General features: G+C 40.0%; 1 non-coding gene across 1 annotated transcript; it reads left to right on the plus strand.

Moving 5' to 3' along the window:
* The first annotated feature begins 2069 nt into the window (after positions 1-2069).
* On the plus strand, positions 2070-2174 carry LOC118020423. Its single transcript, XR_004681865.1, has one exon. It is a non-coding gene; the product is annotated as a U6 spliceosomal RNA (small nuclear RNA).
* Positions 2175-9853: the final 7679 nt, after the last annotated feature.

Raw genomic sequence — 9853 nt, forward strand, 5'->3', positions numbered from 1 at the left:
TAACAACAACACTGGATCCTAAAAGCCTATAAAGCAACTTTAAACCTAGAATACCATATGAAGTGCAATTATAAATAAAATTTAAGTGAAGAATAAAGGCATTTTAGACATAAAGAACTCAAATAGTCTACTCCACATCTATCTTTTTTATTATTTTTTTTAAAGATTTTATTTATTTATTTATTTATTTTAGAGAGAAGGAGAGAGAGCATGTCTGAGCAAGGAGAGGGGCAAAGGGGGAGAGAGAGAGAGAGAATCTTAAGCAGGCTCCACGCTGAGCAGGGAGCCTGATGCAGAGCTTGATCTCATGACCTGAGATCATGACCTGAGCCGAAACCAAGAGTCAGATGCTTAACCAGCTGAGCCACCTTTTTTAAAGAAACCCCTCATCCACCTTTTTTAAAGAAAATATTATGAGGACGTACTCCAGTAATATGAAAAAATAATCTAAGAAAGAGGAAGAAAAGGAATCTAAGAAACAGTTTAATCTAATCCAGAGGTACAATGAAAGAAATCTCAGAATGAGGAGTACACCCAAAAAGTAATGAATAGAAATTAGAAGGAAACCAGAGGACTTTATGGAAAAAAAAAACCCTGGAGGTGGGTTGAGGATGGTAGTGTACATATGAAAATAAATGTAAAAGAAAGTCTTGGTATCATATGAAGCAAACTAAAACATGACATTATTTTGAGCCATTGTTGATATATATAACATATTAATATATAACTATATCATATTTATTTAATTTATATTAATAATAAATAATATGTAGTATTAATTATATTATTTCTATGTTAATCTCTCAGACTTTAGTGTTTGGGACTATGTGGGATTACACTACTTTCTCCATGTGCTTAATTATACTATGTGGTTATAGAAAGAGTAATATTCATAATGTTTATATATTGATTATTTCAGATATTCCTATGTTTAAAATAAAACTATAGACAATGTTTGAAAGACACTGGATATAGAAGGAAATGTAATGGCACAATATATAAGTATAAATTATTAAAATAATAATGTTTGCATATAAATTGCTTTAAACTGAAAAAATGTAAAATATAGTAACTTAGCTGACAGAAGTCAACAGGGAAGAAGAAAAGAAGAAAGTATAGGCACACTGATTTCCTCATCTCACCTAGTATGGGGAAAATAGAGTCAGTCTGAAGCTGATGATTAAAAAAAACATAGGTTAAGTATAATGTTAAGTAACAAAGATAACTAATAGAAAAATGAAAACAATAAACAACAACAAAAACCCTGAACTTAGAGGAGAATAGGGAAAAAGGGAGAAAGTAAAAGTATGAGTGTATGAAATTTCACATCTTTCATCTAGAAATCCACAGATACTACCTGAAGTCTTAAGAAAATCAAGAATAAAATGTGGTCTTCAGAAATATGATGGTAAATACCAGAAGAGCTAAAAAGTGAAGCAATTAAAGTCATTAACTCTGGAAATCTTTGGAGATCAGTAAAGGGCAGTGAGGATAAATTTGGCTTTTCATCCAGTTCCCATCTATACAAGTTTGAATATTTTAACTATCACATATATATACAATATTACGTGTGTGTGTGTGTATAACATTTAAAAGCAAAAAAATCATAAATAGGAAAAACTTCAATGGAACTTATATATATGATAGATATTTCGTTACTACTAAGCAGAATCAGCACAGAAAATTTACTAGCAAATATCTGTTGATTCAACAAATTCTTTGAGCACCTACTCTGTGTGTGTTCCTGTGCTCAGCACTGAGTCTATAACAGTGAGCCAGATAGACGCGGCCCCTATGATGAAAGAGATTATTGTCTATCCATTAAGATAGGAATTAAACAAATAATTACACAAATACCTTGCTCAATACACTTGTGTTACATGCTGTGAAGGATGAATATATAGTGAGAAAATATAACAGGGGAATGTAAGCCTGGGAAACCAAGTTGCTTTGGGCAAAGTTGTATAATAAGCAAAGTTCAACAAAATCTGAATTCTTGGTACTAACATATTTCCTTGGACACAGGAAATAACCAGCAAGAGACAAATGTTTAACTAAAAGCAACTAATGCCCTCTTCGGCAGCACACATACTAAAATTCAAATGACACAGAGAAGATTAGCCTGGTCCCTGCACAAGGATGTCATGCAAATTCATGAAGCATTCCATATTTTTTTAAAAAAACAAGCAAAAATTAAAAAATAAAAGCAACTAAACTAGTTCCCACTTAAGTAAATTCTGTCCCTTACTCTATATAACTCAAAAAGCACTTACAGATTTCCATGGTTTTAAGTTTTCTGACTTGAGAAATTTTTCCCCAAAATGAATCAGATCACTTAATTTTGTTTCAAAAAATAATATATTGAAAGCTGACAATTTGGCAATCTGCTATAAGGCTAGGTAAAGATCAACCCACTTTAACATGCAAAAAAAAAAAAAAAAGCCTAGTATTTCCAGAGCTGTCAAGAACTTCAAGTTATGAAGGAAGTAATTTGATCTCCTGCACTTAAAAACTAGTTACTTACCCATTTCCATCAGCATTCACTCATATAAACTAAGTGTGAGGACCAGAAAGCATATTTTTATTCAGCCTGTATCCAACTGGGATACAGAATAGAATGTGAGAAAGTAGTAGGTCTTCTGATATGATCAGAGAGCTAGTCAGTCAAGGAGGCCTGTCTTGAACAGAAAAGTTTTGGGGGGATACCAAAGAGAATTTTGGTGAAATAATTTTATAATTTAATAGAAGTGTCATGACCGGCCCTTAAAGTAGTCTGGGCTTTCTCATGTGCCATGTCAGAACTGACATGGTAAAGCCAATTATCAACTGCCAAGACCCCCAAATGGGCCACCTCAACGACAATGACCGTTTGTACCCTTCCTTACATCTATCTACCTGACTCTGAGATTCCTGGGGCCACACTATCTGCACCCACACATACCACTGCTGATTCTTCTGGTTTGGCAATCTGTTAACCATTTGATCAGACTAGAAGGGCAGATTGGGACACTTCGTTACTGGTTGTTCCTTTGGAAAGAATCAATGAATGTCTATTCCAAGCCCACAACTCCATATGCACAGATGAACTGGATAGGATGCATAGAAAGAGTTCATTTTTGTGCAAACCAAGCAAAACCTAACAAGCAAAAAGTTTTCTTTCCCACAAATGAAAAAGTTATACTTCAACTTGTTTACTACAGTTCTTAAAATGACAAATACAATAATAGGTAAATCAAAGCCTTTTAACATAGAAAAGTCAACAGACAGTAGGTTGCTGATTGCCCCTATGTGTGTCTCCATCTTGGAAATTTTGCCAAACCCCTAGGAAAATTGAAATTAGGATAATAATTTCAAAGAAGTTTAAATTTCAGATTGACTTCCTTGGGAAACCCAAAAAGACAGCAGTATTCATTCCTCAATGTTCCTTTGTGGGGTTTTTTGTTTGTTTTTTTCTTTGGGGGGCTAGGGAGGGAGTATTTTGCTTTTGTTAAATCACTTCCAGTATCCTAATCACACTAATAGTCCCTGCTTTAGAGAATACCTGATATTTTGTAATAGCCTGTTCCAGAATCATCTTAGAAACATGTATACAGCATTTACTGCCTGGCCACAGTGCTAAGTGCTTTATATATATGAACTCATGTAATACTTACACAGCCCTAGAGGGTTGGTATTCAGAGAGGTTGTACAACTTGTCCAAAGTCACACAGCTAAATAGGTGATGGAGCTGGCATCTGAACCCAAGCAGTCTGCCCTGGTATATAAAGCATAACTTGGAAACAAATATCATATTTTCACTTTGACTTCCATCATTGTTTCATCAACGTTCATCTTGAGGCTTCGCAAGCCTCAGGTGTCTGTCGGCTATTCCTCTGCCTCCTGAACATTCTCTCCCTTCCCCCACTGGTTCTCTACCTGCATTTCCGGCCTGCCTGTCAGATAGTTAATGATCTGCACACAAACACTTACATGAACTAGTGGAGCTAAGCCTTTTAAAAGAATCCTAGGGGAATCCTTTAAAGACGCTTTTACAATATGAATAATCACCCCCTAATTTATTCATCTGTAAATTTTTGTTTGCATATAATAGATTTTCTTCAGGCAGGGCCAAACTGATTCATGCTTTTTTAGCTTTTCTCAGACGCATCACCTTTGCTTTGCCATTTTGTGATTCAAGAAACCCGATTATTTTAACGTCCACAACAACCGTTCTCCTTTGAGAGTTTATAAAAGTGAAAGATATGTAGCACAAAAACTCTTTGTCAGGGAATATTTCTCGTGAAATGGAAATTTTAGCTCCTCTTACTTACTTGGAATGCTTATTTGTTCAGACACAGGACAGTGAAAATAAAATCTGAGGGTCCAGAATATTATTTCTATCCATTTTAATTTTGTCAGGCCAGACCCAGTTTCCAAAGCAGATGAAATTAAATTTTTATATCAACTCACTTCTCACTTTAATGTCAAGAAATTTGCTGTTCTATATGCTTAGACTTTCGAGTAAGTATCAGCTAACCCTGATTGCTGCAATCACCTCTTTGACCGATCTACCAGCTCTGTGAGTCCCACCCTCTGGCAGATTTAGTTTCCAGAGATCAGCAACAAAAACCAGACGAAAGCCTATCTTCATGTGCTTTGAAAGAAACTAAGGAGAATCGGCATACGCAGATATCCCAAAGTTGCCACCAGCTCAATCAAGGGTATGAATGCAGAACTCCGCATTGGGAGCATATAGTGGTTTTGGTCTTCCTTGCTGAACCCCACATTTTGATTTGAAGTACTCCCCTTCAAGTCCGAGGTTCAAATTTAGCTCTTCTGTTGTAATACGATAACGTCCACGATGAATGGCAAGCGATGGAGATCACCATTAATGGGGATAGCCTATTTGCTTTTCCCTGAGGTCTCTGAAACACATTTTCTAAACTCTTCCATGTGGCCCAGCCCATGTTATGGATTTGTTAACTTTGCAATACATTTGATTGAAACATCATAATTCTTTCCATGACAATAGTGTCTGATGTTACAGATGCCCAACGAGCAAGGTCAATAGTTGACAGATGGAAGTTGGAGCCAAGCAATTACATTTCCCAAACCATTATAAAGAATGTAACTGAAGAAAGGTGGAAGCGGGCCTAAAACACACCAAACAATAAAAAGCACAAAAATAATTGCTTCAAATTTAATGAATCTTTCTTTGATATGACAACCAATCCAAGAATCTCTGCATTCCCTTTCTCTGGTAAAAGTCAAAACATTTCTGAGGCGGTGGCAGTTTATCTAAATTATTGTTTTTCCTCCATCAGTCTTTAGGCTTAATCTCATTTGCTTTTATGGTTATGGTAACCCTTTTGAATAGCTTTTAACCTTTTAAAAGTTGCCTTGACCCGAAGAGCCTAAAAAAATTTTAATACAATATTGAATAATAAAAATTGAACAATTGAATGCTTTTCTTACCAGCAGTCTGCATGCAGTGCAGCGGGTCCCAGAGCAGAGTTTCTGTCTGAATGAAAAAAAAATTAAAATACCTGTGTATAGCTTGCTTCTAGCAGAAACCTTCAGCTCTGACCTCTGTTTCATTGGCTCCATTGTTCCTTCTGCCACCACGATATATTGGCTTTCTCTTTTCCAAAGAAAGAGTGTGCTTCCTCCCGCAGCACGTCAGCTTCAAAGGGCTCTTACTTCAAGTGTCCAGCGCATCATTATGGTAAATTTAAGAAATCCTCAGCTTAAGATCGTCTCTTTCAATTGCATATAATGCAGATAACTTCATGACTAAATGTTATAAACCAAGCCTTTTGTTGGCTTTGTTGTTTTTTTTTTTTTTTTTTCTTACCATAGTCTCTAGGACATTTTCTATTTTGTGTTTAGTAAGATGCAAGATGTAGGACAAGATGATGATCCACAAATACAACTCAATTTTTTTTAAAATCTTTGTGTTGTGGAACTTAATTACCAAGTTAAAGACAAGATGGCATTCCTGCCATCCATCGTGGGGAAAGGGATGGGGGGGGCCTCTGGCTGAATGCCAGCCTGGGTTCGGGGTTGGGGGGCGGTTCGTGGTGAAGGCCCGGAGAGCAGCGCCTCCCCTGGGAAGAGCTACCTCCCACCTGGCCGACCCGGCGAGGAGCCACACTTGGCATCCAGAGCCTGGGAAGCCCTATTGTGGGGGATGTCAGTCAGCTGACATCCTGCCTCCTGCTCTCTCTATCTGAGAGGGGGATCTGCATTTTCTAAGCCAGTTGGCAGTATGCACCACCCAACAGCAACGCACTGCAGGCCTGTGGTATAGACTGTCACCCTGTGATAAGTGTGCCAGTTCAGTGGTGCAAAGGTTTTCAGATACCCTCCCTTGGGCTATCATTCTCCTCCTCCTCCTCCCCTCTCCCTCACACACACTGAGCATCGGGCTCTCAAGTGCCCTTCTCCACATAGTTACAATAACCCATCTCGGCCAGTGATGCTTAAAATTGAACCATGGTTCAGGGGAGTAGTAGGCTCTCCCCGCAAGCACCCTAATGTGTGAAACAGCCATGCCAGGTAGCTCCCTCACCGTCTCCGAACCAACGACTTATAGAGACCACCGGTCAGTGGAAGTGCGTTTTTGTGCAAGTTCTCTAACCTAGCATTTGAAGGATATACAAACTTGAACGTGTATAGTTTTTCTCTAAGAGCAAGTATCTCCCTAATTGTCCTCTCAAGCAGCCTGCTTCCACCGTGGGCCTAGAAACAGGAGAGGAGCCCGCCTGGTGACTGAGCAGGTACCTCCAACGTGACCACGTTTGTACAGCTGAGGCTTGACATGCGGGGCTTTTTAGATGGTTGGAATTATTTCATTTGGCACCACGATCGCCTCAAATGATACATTTTTTCAGGGAAAGAAACACTGCGAAAGTAAACTTGAACCGATAGGGACATTTATTCTCCAGGTTTAAAATTAATTTCCTGTATTTCTCTGGCTTTAGAAAAAATTCTATTGGAACTGCAACTTTATGAGAAGAAAAATCAGAAACTATTTCTTTTACACTGAGCCCAGTATCAGATGAAATGGAAATGTAAGGATTTCCTTAGCGTTAACCCACTGGAATTCTCCAGCTGAGAACTGAGGTCTGCAGGCTGTTTTAGGTTAAGACCTTGCTCCACTCCATGTTAGGTAATCAGATGTCATTTAGGCAAAATAAATGAGAAGTACTCAAGGAATCAGAAGAGGTGAAAGAGCAGAATCTGGTTTGGATAAAAGTTTAATTCTTCAGTTCCAAGAGGCATAGCCCTTCGAAGATGCTGAGGCAAAGTCAGACAGGAGTGGCCGAGTAATGAAGATGGATGCAGCTTGTTATCAGCAAGCCGTTTACTAGGGCTTGACGTAACCTTAAACATTGCAGATAGCTCAATGGCACTTGCCACTAAACCCCTAATTAATGAATAGCAGGCCCTAAATTAACAATGTGCATTTACAGATGAATTCTGGGCACTCATTAAATGATGTTCAAATACCAAGCAGCAACTGTTGGCTTATTCCTGCTGGATTGCTCCATCCACTGGGTGTTTGGGAGGAATTTCCACCAGGGCTTTCCTGTCTGCTAGGCCTAGAGACCAGCTGGGGAGCAGAAAGGGACACCGTTCTCAGGGGGTAGACGGGGCAAGGGGATGCGAGCTCAGCTTTGAGCCATAACACCTGTGCTGCCATTTTTAGGGGATCAGAAACAATCTCAAATGGAGCCGGTGCCGACAATAAAAGTTAAAAAAAAAAAAAAAAGTTAAAAAAAAAAAAGTTTGAATCCTAACCAACTCTGCCAGGGAAGGAATGAGACTTCGCAGAGAGCAGACTCACAATACACGTTCGTGGGCGGGCTGGAATGTACTCCGGGGGCGGAGCGTTTAGACAATGTGTAGATTTGCTTGGCCAAAGCTTCATTAATAAACAGTTAAGGGCTTGTGGTGAGGGAGCCGGGGTCTGGCGGCAGCCCGCCGTCCTCACTGTCCTTCCAATGAAGCGGGAGGCCGAGCCCCAAAGCCCAGGCGCTGTGACCAGAGCCAACCAAAAACGCTTTCTGCAGCAAACGGTAGCCAAGCTAATTATCTAGCACCTTTTGGGGGGGGGGGTTCCTCTGGATGTCGAGGAATAAAATGGGGAGTGGCGGGCTTGTAACGTAACAAGGATGTAGACCCCACGTGGGAAGGTGTATATATGACTATTAAATAATATTACCTTCAAGTCGTGCGGAAGTAAAATCAAGATGGAAGCCAAGTATGAGTAAGGAACTGGAAAATAAATTAAGTGGAAAAGAAACATTTTCTAAACTTTTGTGGGAGGCGGCAATAAAAAAGGATCCTTGCAAGGCTATGGTGAGGAGCAGAATGGATTTAAGGGGAGAGGATGTTCCGCAAACATCTCCCTTTGAGTCATGTCTGCTCTGGCTAAAATCCTGAGGCGGGGCCCTTCTGTTGTGAAGGGAAAGCATCTGAGGTTTATGAGCGGTCACTCTCCGGAAGCATCCATGCTAAAGAAAGCACAGCTGCCTGCCCGCTGAGGGCACAGGGCAGAGGCTGTGTGGCAGCCCGGGCAAATTCCCTGCGCTGCAGTGCTAAGATCCATGTATGGTCAAAAGCAAAGGCATTCTCTTGTTTCTATGGATCATTCCCACATCGGCCTTTTCAAATTTGGGTTTGTGTATGTTTAGGGACAGGGTATTCCTATGGCCCCACAGAGGCACTATAAAAACAAACCGGTTGCCAAAGCAGAAAAAACAACAACAACAACAACAACAACAAAAACCCAAACTCTTAATTTGAAAATGCCAAAGGGACTTGTGTTGGGGCGGGGGCTAGGGGATGGGGGTGCTGTACTCTCCACGTCTGCCACCTAAATATTCCTAAGTAATTACTGGGTAGGAATTGAACTGAGGGGGTGGGGGGAACAGGTGTTTCCCTTTTCCCAAGGGCATTTCTCATTTATTATATATCTAGTCCAAAGTTTCTTTTTGAGCAGACTTTGTCACATCCAGCCAAACAGAGGCTGTGTGAAAAAAGCACCTTAAGCAATCATTTTAAGAGCTGCCCTCATTCCACATTGTGTGACTGAATACAAATCCTTTATTCTTCCCAGTTTGATGATGAAATGGAGATTTAACCTCTGCTTGCCATCATTATCAGTTCACTGAGTTTCTGAGTATAAACCACAAAGCTCCTGAAAATGTAAGTTACTGGATGTTTGCCCTCGCCCCATTCCCCCCACGCCCAAAGCAATCCAAATACAGAGCTTACTGGGAGGGGAGAAGATCAATAGGAAACACTTTCTTATTACAACATTCCCCTGGATTTCTCAGAACTCCATCCATAGTGGATTTCTAGTCTCAGTGGTCATACAATTAGGAAAAAAAGTGAACTTCAGACAATAAAAGAGAATGAGCAAAGGACAGACACGAATCACAGTTATCTTTTTCTACCTCCATTATAAGCTGTATAACCCAGCTCATCATGGCATATATGCGTAGGCCACATTTCCTCAGGTTTCAAAAGCCTGATGGTTCAATCGGAAATGTATGTCACAATAAAGCAACAAAAGACCTGTCCTTTACATAACCCTCACTGGCAACATCTCGAGATTCCCTTGTCCGTTTTCTGATTCAAGGGGTTCCTGGGGTGTGTCTCGTGTGTGTCCCAGATCACTGCCAGTGTCCTCTGCATCCGCTTTATGGCGTTTCCTCAACTTTCTGTCATTCCTGACTCCTAGAATGACACTCCAGATGTTAAAACTGACATCAGTCCTCTAGCCAAATATTTCCATCCCAACATAATCTCTTTTAAGAGTGTGACCTTGGCCTGGAGAAGCTTTCCTGGGCCTAAATAAAAGGAG

Source organism: Mirounga leonina, unplaced genomic scaffold, assembly GCF_011800145.1.
Source record: "Mirounga leonina isolate KUSES-001 unplaced genomic scaffold, KU_Mleo_1.0 Mir_173, whole genome shotgun sequence".
In the NCBI taxonomy this organism is placed as follows: Eukaryota; Metazoa; Chordata; class Mammalia; order Carnivora; family Phocidae; genus Mirounga; species Mirounga leonina.